Source organism: Choloepus didactylus, chromosome 6 (genome assembly GCF_015220235.1).
Source record: "Choloepus didactylus isolate mChoDid1 chromosome 6, mChoDid1.pri, whole genome shotgun sequence".
NCBI classification, from domain to species: Eukaryota; Metazoa; Chordata; class Mammalia; order Pilosa; family Megalonychidae; genus Choloepus; species Choloepus didactylus.
Genome location: NC_051312.1, coordinates 83147758 through 83158485, shown reverse-complemented (window position 1 = coordinate 83158485; position 10728 = coordinate 83147758). Strand labels below are relative to the sequence as shown.

At 39.6% G+C, this 10728-nt stretch overlaps 1 pseudogene; it reads right to left on the bottom strand.

Annotated features, from left to right (window-relative positions):
* Positions 1–862: 862 nt before the first annotated feature.
* Positions 863–6177, bottom strand: LOC119537163 (annotated as a pseudogene).
* Positions 6178–10728: the final 4551 nt, after the last annotated feature.

Genomic DNA, 10728 nt, shown 5'->3' with positions numbered 1-10728 from the left:
AATGTTATGTTCCAGCTAAATATATTAGCTACATTCTCTTTAATAAGGAAAATAAAATGGTATCAGTATCTTTCCTTTATGAGATCTTCCTTTTAGCCTTTTAGATGACTTCTTTTTGTTTCCTTTTTTATACCCCACCTTAGTACAATCTTTCCTAATCTGTTTTGCAACAGTGTAGCAATGTACTAGCCTTATTTCCCTAAGCAGAATGTCTTGCTCTTATGTTACTACTCTCTATCTGATTACGTGCATCTTCTCTACCAATTCCAATTCTCCATCCAAAATGTCTTCCTCAAAACACAGGCAGAGGTAGGTGGATTGAATAGTATAAATTTTTTTCTAATAGCTGAATAACAGTATCAATAATACCAAAACATTGTGCTGCCAAACACTGATTAAAGTATTTTACATGTATTATATCATTTAGCCCTATGACAGTATGTAAAATAATTGCAATTATTTAACAAATGTGGAAACTGAATCATAAAGAGTTTAAAAAGCTTGCCCAAAGTCTCGTACTCACTAACTGGATAAGCTGCCAAATGCTCTAGTTGATCTCTTTAACTGTAGTCTTAAATACACTATAAATGATAACAGTTCTTAATTTCTACCTATGTAGTAACACGCTAAATGGCTATTCCTAATCTTATTTTATCTTACCTTGAAGTTAAATTTAGATTTCCCATGGTCCTCTCTTTTAGAGTTCCTTACTCTACTGTTATTCCCTCTTGCCTTTATTACAGTGATTGTCATACCAAATTGTGAGGACAATATATTACTTCCAAAAATCACATTTATTATGACCCCCAAATTTTCACAGTTTGACTCAGCTGCCCTAACTACGTACCCTTTTTTAGGCCTTAGTTCTAGGAGTCCCCAAAGCTGCTTTAGTGCCTTAAGTTATTTAACCCTCCAGTGAAGCCATTGAAAGGCTTCAGTTGAATGATTCAACTTGAGTCCTCTTTACCAGGATTAGGACATTTCAGATGAACATCTTCCTCCCTGTTGGGGACAAAAGATAACAGTGAGTAAATTCCAAGTGGAATTTCCTGCCCAGATCCCTTCCCTTGCAGGAGGCACAGACCATACAGCTGCTGGATTCTTCTGATATCATCCGCACTGAGGTGGAAGGTCCTGGGGTCCTGATACTCATAGGTGGGGTACATTATGGAGTTCTGGTTTCTAGAGTGGTATAGGCCCAAAGAGTGACCCAGCTCATGAGTAGCAACCAGGAAGAGATTAATGCCTGAAAGGTTACAGATAAAAGGAAAAATTAATTACTAACAAAAGAGAAAGCATGTGTGAGAAAGAAAAGAGAAAAAATGACGGAAAAGGGAAGGAGGAAAGAACAAGTGATAGAGAGCAAGAAAAAGATAGAGGGGGAAATGTGTACATGTGGGAAACAGAATGGCAAAATGTACACACATAAACTGGGAGTAAAAAAGAGGTACAGTGAGAATTGAAAAACTGATGAATAGAAGCAGAAAGATGAAGAGAAAAGCACTCATTGTAGAAGTACTTTCATTCAGAAATGACCTCATCTACCTCTATTCATACAGGAGAACTAAATCCTCAGCAAATTTCTCACTTCTCCCTGGCCTCTCTGAATTCTTCCCTCTTTACTGCATCCATGCCCAACTGGAAACCATCAATCCCAACCTCCAAGCCCCCAGAGAGTTCTTGAACTATCAGGTGAGATCTTTACCCCGATATGAAGTAGACCAATGTTCTTCCTTGTCAAAGTGGACAGCTCCTGGAGTTTCAGAATTTGGAAAAAAGGCATGGGCTAAGACACCACCTGGCCCATCAAACGGCCAACCATCTCCGTGTGCTGTGGAGGAAAGATAGCTGTGGTCACGAGGTGGGAGGGGACACAGGGGCAAGGATGGTCTATTGCAAGCCTCAGGGCCTCAGGGTGCTGTGGAGTAGGGGAGAGACTTAGGCACAGCCTGTGCAGAAGAACAGTGTGGGACCAAAACTCTAGCTGCTACTCATCTTCTTTGGTAACAGAATAGAGGGACATATGGCAGAGACCAATGAAGTTTACAAGTTAGAGACAAAAATCCCTTCCCCTAATGGAGGGGAATGAAGGAAAGGAAATTTAAACTCTGCAGGTTTTTAAAAATAACCACAGGACACCCCCTCTTCTACTTACTGCTTCCCTGAAATGAAAATGTGTTTCCTGTGTTGTAGACTGATTAATTCTTCCCATTAGGGCTTTGCTTTATTATTTTTAAATTTTAATTTTTTTCAGGAGCTGGACAATGTGGGTTGGGTTGCCCTTGACATGGAACAACATACCGCCTTACCCCCATCAGTATCTTACCCAAGGCCCAGAATGAAATCTTGATGTCGGCCTCTTGACCCTCCACTTGCTAGAAGATCAAGGGGGTCACACTGCTCCAGATGGAAACTGCATCATGTATGATGTCTTCCACCGTGGATGGCTTCATGCCATATGGGTAACTGATAATGCTGAGAGAAGAAATCCTTAAGAAAAATAGCTCAGAGGTGTGGGAAATATCCTTACTCTACAAATGAGTGACTACACTTTGGAGCAAATCCCTTAATATTTTGTGGCCTCCTTTTCTTCATCTATAAAATTGAGTAAGTCTCAAGCTAACTGAATCAAAACCCCAAGAAATAACACCTGCGGAATACTGATTTCTATGACTATTTGAATATGAATACAAGCACCCTACATTATTCTTACATAAATTAAAGTCTGAGAATTAACAGCCCTACAGGGTGATTGTGAAAATCAAGCATGGGGGGGGGTCGACATGAGTTCAATTGAAATGTATAACATTTCTATCATTTAAAAGTGTTACTTTGGATGTCTCCAATACACATAAAAGCCCCCAAAGAAAAGTAATCTAGATAGGGAGTAAGGTTTCAAAATTATATCCTACAAATATATACACACAACCTAGGGGAAAAGTAGATTATTTAACTTAGGGAAGAATAGTGGGTTTGTGGCAGATAGCTATTTATAGAGGAATATATGCAGATTAAGAGCATTTGTCTATTTTTTACTGCTACCATGGACAAGAGAGACAGGAAAAAAAATACAACCTGTACCAGTAAGGATAGAGGTTAGGCTTTTCTTCCTAAAGCGATGATTTGAGGAAGCCGGAATGAGAACTGTTGGAGTCGCCTTCTCTGAGGTAGATTTTGGGCTTTGGAGAGACTGGCAGGGAAAACAGAAGACAGTAGGGCTGCCCCCAGGAGGACATTGCATCCTTTGGAGTAAGCAACTCACCCATCCCTCCCAAGCTCTAAAACCAAGCACCTGTAGGTCAAAGTGTGCTTATTCCATCTGGGCCTTCCTGGGGCGACCGAGTAGTCAGCCACATCGCGAACCCCGCAGCGGGGCCGGCGCAGCACGTCGAGCGTCTGCTTGTCCAGGGAGCCCGTCACGTCCAGACGGAAGAGCTGCTGCAGGAACCGTATCTGCTCCCCTCCGTAAGGAGTGGCAGCTCCTTCTTGGTGAGGAAAAAGTGATGGAAGTAGTCCTGGAGTGAGAGATCGGGAGGGCGTGAGTATTTAAAAGACAGTGAAGGTAGACCCATCATGGCAGTAATCCAGGGCAAAGCCTCCTTCAGGGACCAGGAAGTCGTATTTCAGGATGACTTGGCCTTAAAACCTCCTTTTCTCAGTCAGATAATGGCAACCAGTCCTTATCCTCCATGGATGACAATATTAAACACGGGTGACAGAATAAAAATGACTTAGATAACCTGGTTACTAGATGGGCATTGCCAGAGGAGATGGCTCCTGTCTTTCCAAACAATGGAAGTTCTCTCAGTCAGGACAGAATCTGTGATCTTTGGACATAGAATTTGGCTAGTTCCATACTGCCCAACCCATTTGCATTAAAATACCTTTAAAGTTTCCATTCATCACCCACTCCTTGTTTCCACCAACTTCTGAGGAAAATGTGACCTTGTGTTACAATCACGTTTTCTTTATGTTTGAACCCCAGCTAGACTGGAAGTACTCTGAGGGCAATGCCATGTCTAATACAGCTTGGTCTAACCCACATTTCTTATGATAGTGCTTGTTGCAAACCACCAATAGATTTACATTTTGTATAAATCTGTAATTAAATACATGGTTGAATTTGTCACTCAAGGTCCCCTGCAGTTTTATTTTTTAGAATTTAACAAAGAAAATGGCATACCTCCTGTTAAAACTGGAATATTTTCTTTGATTAGACAAAGTAATTATGGAACTCAAATGTTTCTCTTTTTGCTCTTTCAGGAAGCTCTGAAAGTGCGATATGTAATCACAATAAACCTACTAAATTTTTGAAATATAGACAAGTTCTTTTTATGGCAGTAGCTTTCTAAGTAAAGAGAAAATCCTTTATAATTGTGCCTTTATTTGAAAGTTGACCCTAGTCTGTCTTTCTTTTTTTTTTTTTTTTTTAGGTTCAGGCTAGGCCATATAGAAAGAAACTCTATCTTCCAGTTTTAACCAAAATATAGTTTTGAGTCAGAATTCTTTAAATTACAGGACCCTGTTTGTAGAGCAATCATTTATTGATTCATTGATCCAAGCACTTTTTCCCACCCCTACCCTCATTCCAGCCTTAAGAAAAGTAGAGCAACCAAGCCACAATCACTGAACGACATTTACTATAATCATCCTCCTGCCCCCACATACCACTGGCTATCCAGTTGACCCTTCCTTATTCCTTAATCTATTGGAGTTTGCAGTGTTGCATTGCCCAGACAGGGCCACTGGTTATTTCACCAAGTTCGTACCCATCACCATTCAAAAGAGTTCCATTTACACAGAATAAAATAAAAATAGGACTCTCTGGAACAGCTTTGGCAAGGAAAGTTTGCATCTCTCAAAGATATGAACAATGTAAGAGAACAACCAAAAGCCCAAAATCTTCCCAGAACTTGGGCAAATCTTCCCTGTTTCTGGCTGAGGTTATGGAACAGCCTCAATGTGCCTATTGCAGTGGGTTGAGCCTTAGGGTGCTTTGACTGGACTTGGATCTGATTTGGTTTCACAGACTGACTTGGCTGTATAGACTCAAGCCCTGGTTCTGGTACAAGGAGGGAGGACCCAGAATGGTTTATCACTGGATGCCTCTAGCTCTACCTGTAAATCCCCTCAGTTTGGTGTTGGTACACAAATTCTGGAAGGAGAAGACTGAGAATTTACCATTTCACACTGGGCCGCTTCAGTGTGAAGCATTTACAAAAGCCAGGAGTCTGGGATTTGTGACCCCTCCAGATGGAGAGAGACACAAAAGTTAAATAATGCGTCTGCCTGTCTAATACAAAACTTCAGCCACCCAGAACAAGACGGTGGGTTTCTAACTCAATAATACATCATGTTGTATTCTATTATTTGCATGTAATTTCTACATTCTTATACCTTTATTTTATTATCAGCTAAATTGGGCAGTGGGAGGAAATGATTTATTGTCTCTTTCTGGATTAAGTATTAGCAGGAATTTGGACCAAATCCCTGAATAATTATAAAGGACATGGCTGAAACCAGTGATAAAGATTCTTGGGTGTCTTCACTGCTTAGGTTTTGTACAACATTCAGTGTTTCTTGAGAAATGGAAAGGGTGTTGTGAACAGTTTGGGAGATTTCTCAGTCACTAAGAACACATTTGCCCATTTGAATCACCCTCTGACCTCTCACAGCCTACAAGAATCACACATCCGGATACCCACGTGCTCACCCTGTGTCATAGCGAGGGGTAAGAGTGTGGGAGATGAGTGCTAGGATGGACTTTTTCCCCAAGTGCAGTAGGCACAGTGCCTAGGGCTTACAGTACTTTCAGAAGCCCACAGAAATATTTTAATTTCTTTTAAAATTAAAAGAAAATAATGAACTTTTGACTGAAGAAAATGTTTTAATATGTAATAGTGATGCATTTATCTTTATGTATGAATTCGTATTTATATCTTAATCTTCATATATAAAGAGAATATGATCATATATATACAAAGATCAAAGATCTTTCATAAAGATAAATATGTCCATCATATGGAGAGGCTCACAAAAGTCATAATGTGATAAAATGGCCCTGAAGAGTGCACCTACCTTAACAAAGTCCCATCCTTTAAGGTCTGTAGCAGGAGGCGCAGGGAGGGCCAGGCACCAGGGCAGGAGGAGAATAGCTTCTAAGACAGCAGGCAGCATGGCAGACAGTCACTCCTCCCTTACCTGAATCCATGCACCCAGCACAGATCCCAGGGTCTTTATAGCCCATGCCAGTGATGCCCAGTGACTCATGCTGCTGGGTTGTCCCCTCTCCCTGGAGCAGCAAATTGTCCGTGCCAAATTGGACACAGAGTGGTCAGCATGCCAGGGTGATGAGAGCATTTGCAGTATTTATTTCCGGGTTTCCTCACATACTTGATGGCCCTATGATCCCTGGCCTTGGTTAAGGAACTCCTGATAAGTCTCAGGATAAAGAGGACACTTTTGTTAAAATTTGCAGGGGAAAAGAAAAAAGGAGACAGCCCAGAGAGTTCTGTGCCTATAAACAGTAAACCTCTCCCTCTAAACCCTGGGGAACTGCTTTCCCCTTTCAGCCAGGAGAGGCAGTGTGCTCCTTCCGTTTACTCCCCCACCCCCACTTGCAGGTGCAATAGCTCTTGGATTTCTCCATCGTTAGCTCTTTAAGGCTGGATTTGGAGAGCAAGTTCACATTTCCCTGCTCTAGGCCATCCAAGGTGCCATAGACCCAACATTCCCCTTCTCAGTCTTGATCTTTCAAAAATTGCAAGTACTTTCTGTTATAGATCATTCCAGTATGTGGTCGTTCCTTCACTGAGAGTCCATCTCCTCTAGTGCTCTCAGCAGACCACACCTCCAATAGCTGATAGCAGTGCTGTCCAACACAGAAGACACTGGTCACTATTGAACACCTGAAAGGTAACTAGTCCTAATTGAGATGTGCTGGAAGCTAAAGGATACTCCAGATGTGAAAGTTGGGTATGAAAAAAGAAGATAAACTATCATATAAGTCATATTTTTGTACTGATTACATTTTGAAATGACAATATTTTGGTCATAGTGGATCAAATAAAATATATTATTAAAGTAAAAAAAAAAAAAAAAGGAGACATATGAACAATTTACTAGTACTTGATCTATAGACTCATCCCTTTATCAAAGACAAATAGGACCTTCCTCCAGAAGCTAAAGAGAGATGAGAGAGTAAAACTGAGGAGGGGAATAGCATCTACTGTAGTAAAAGCTCAGATCAGAGTATGAAAACCCATATAGGAGACTCATATAGAAGAAATCTAGGAATACAGAAAGAGGTAGTTTATAACAGTTAGGAGAAAATAAAGCCTCAATAATAAGCTGAGAGAGATACAGAGACATATGCATATAGCATAATGTTTCAGCTCATGAGCTTTGCAATCATGCAGATCCGAGCAACATACATACAAAAGAGCATATAACATACAAAAGAACAGTTGAAGATACCTGTATGGAATAGACTATCAACCAGAAGAATTAGTAAGTCTGGAGATATTTGTGATAGACTTGGAAAAGAGAATATCCTCAGTCTCTGAAAAAGGCAGGGTAGAGTTAAGGATGCATATGGAAACAAAGATGTTTGTTGTTAGGCAGGCATGGAATAGAAAGTTTATTTATGATGACTTGTGAGATGTAAAATTTGAGTTTCTTCACTGAAACCTCCCAGGGACATAGCCCTTACTGTCAAAGTCAAATAAATTGAGGCCTAGGGAATAAGCGAACTTCATCACAGAGATGGTAAAAATGTTATTATTTAATTGTATATCCTGCTAACTCTAAAGCAGCTTTTATTAAATGTAGCATGCTGTTTTTCTCTGCTGACAAATCTCAGTCATCAATACCGCCACCATATCCTTGATGTTCATGTGACCTGAATAAATTCAGAGACCTTGGGGCCTAGGATCAATGGAGTCATAATGAAAGAAACAAGAACTTAGTATCAAAAGTTACTAAAATTATTTACATCCCATGGCAACACTAAAAGGAGAAGAAAAGCAACTATTTCCTCTCTAAATCCCTCACATCTCAGGTGCTGTGAAACATCTCTCTTTCTGACCCCCTCACTCCCAGCTCTGTTTGTGGGCTCTTGTCTTTTCTCTCCATCCCTAGTTTCTGTATCCCTCTCCCCCATCAGAATCTGCTTCCTCCATCTAGGCTACACCTTTCTAGGATGGTTGGAAGACAGGCACTTCTTGTCCCTTGGAGGAACATGATCAGAGCCTCCTGTAGAGGGTAGTTCTTCAATACCCTGACATTTTCTTGAAATTCTGGTGTAGAATTGTTAGCAAATGAAATTCCCCCATGTTTACAAGAACCCTCAACTACACTCAATGCGGACAGAAATTTGTTCAATTTTCATTGCAAGGTGTAACTTAGTTTTTCATACCAAGAAAGCCACTCATATTTATATTTAATAAAATGAATAAAAGTGTTCAGTAAAAGAATCACATAGCCATAATAAGATTAAAAATAAATTGTTCATGAGTACCTGTTTTGTTAGTGATAAATGTGAGGATATAATTGAGATCTCTTGACTCAGGGCATATAATTACTGAACATTTGCACTATCTCCTTTAGTCAACACAACCAACTGTGAAGTAGACAGTTATTTTTTTTTTTCACTTTCTTCTTAAGGAAATGAGGTTTTGAGAGGACACACATAATGTCAAAAGTGATATATGAAAGATATAAACAAAGAGTGTTCTACTCTGCAGGCAGCACCTTTAATCCGCAGCCTGGACTTCCAATTTCAGTGATACTTCTCTGCCTTGTACGGAACCAGTGACCTCAAGTGCTTCTGAAACACCTAATGTGCACCATGCAAAATGACACAGCAGACTCAGATGGACAGCCACCCATAACAGTCCACCAACTAACTGAGATCCAGTTTAACTAAGACAAGAAATGAGTGACTTATTAATGATTCAGCCACAGGTAAGGAGAAATCTGTGCTTGAATTTGACAATGTTTCTCAGAATTTAATATCCATGTGAATCACCTGGGGGCTCTTGTTTAAGAAACATTCTGATTTAATAGGTTTGGGACATGCTTAATATTTATTTTTCTAACAAGCTCCTAGATGATGTCTATGTTGCTGATCTGAGGACCACACATTTTAGTAGTTATGAGGTAGGGGGTGTTGACAATGTAGGGGATGTAGGAGCTGTTAATTCAACTAGAGAGTTTCAAGAAAGGATATGGGTTTTTACATTATATTTTAAAAATCAGGAACTGTAAGAAACAGGAACCCATCTCTCCTCCCCTCTTTGCTCATAGCATCTGGTCTCTAGGGGGAAAGATTCCAGCTTGTGATCAAGACATTTCCCAGCAGATTCTGGATAGTTTTCAAATTCCTTCTTGGTAAATTATCTTGGTGGCATAATAAAAGCAGTTTTGAAGCCACGGGTATGCATAACCCCCTTCCTATTAGTCAGGTAGGTGGGTGGTGACAGGTGGGGGGATTTTCTAGTGCTGGGAAATGGGTGCTTTTGTGATGACACTGGCATCTCTGCTGGGAAAGAGTGACTCAATATCTAATTTATCTTGATATAGCTCAAGTGCTTTTACCACAGGATCCAGCTTAGTGCCGAGACTGACAGAACAATTACCTGCTAGAGAGCATGTGGGGGGCTGCAAAGAGTCACCCGAGATCCCTCTGGCAGCACACAGCCACATATGTGTTTATCATCAGAGGGGAAGAATATTTTCTCTTCTGAAACTATACTGCATCCACAATTTATTTTTTCCAGACAATGTCATATGACTTGTGACAAAAAAAATTAAGACTCAGAGCCTGCTTTAAAACAGTACACAATCTCATAAAATGACCTATTAATCAAATACATAATTGTGAGACAGTGATAAGTCTTGGAATAAATTTATATAAAAGTTATTCTAGTAACTAAATGGAGTGAGACGTTCATTCTGCTGGGTTGGTCAGAGGACTTAGGTAGAAGAGATGAAATTAGGTAGATAGATTTGAAAAATGCTATGGGAACACAGAGAAAAGTCTAGAACATTAGGTCATTTCTTTGGCTGGAGTATAGATTTGGATTGAGCAATGAAAGGGGATAAGACTAGTGAGAGAGTTAAGAACTGACGCTGTAGGGATTTAGAGGCCATGCAAAATAATTTATGTTATTGATATCTTATAAACATTTATTTATACTATCAGTATTTATTCAAATAAGTTTAATAACAATTAACAAAATATTAGCTACAATAAGAGCAGCCACTATTCATTGATTAAGTGCCATGAGCTATGCTAATCTCTTTTCATGAATTCTCTCATTTAATTATTTGAACAAAACTCTCTATACAGATGAAGATTTTAGGACTCAGAGAGTTAAATAACTTCCCCACAGTTATAGAGCTCACAGCTCACAGGACCTACAAACTTAGCTTTCATACATACATATACACAAACACACACCAGCATGCATACAAACACACACGTATATGTAATGGGTTTAAAACAAGAAACAATAGTACCTTACTCTCCTTTGCCAATCTCAGTACACTGCCCAAAGGAAACCACTTTTAGTTCTTTAAATTTCTTCTAGTGATAACTCCCAAATATTTTTCTAATGATAACTTCAAATATAGAAATAATATGCTGACATATTTCTTGACTTGCAGTTTTAGACAAAATCTATTGACTTACATTTGCACCAAAGAGTTCCTTATATATTTGTATCA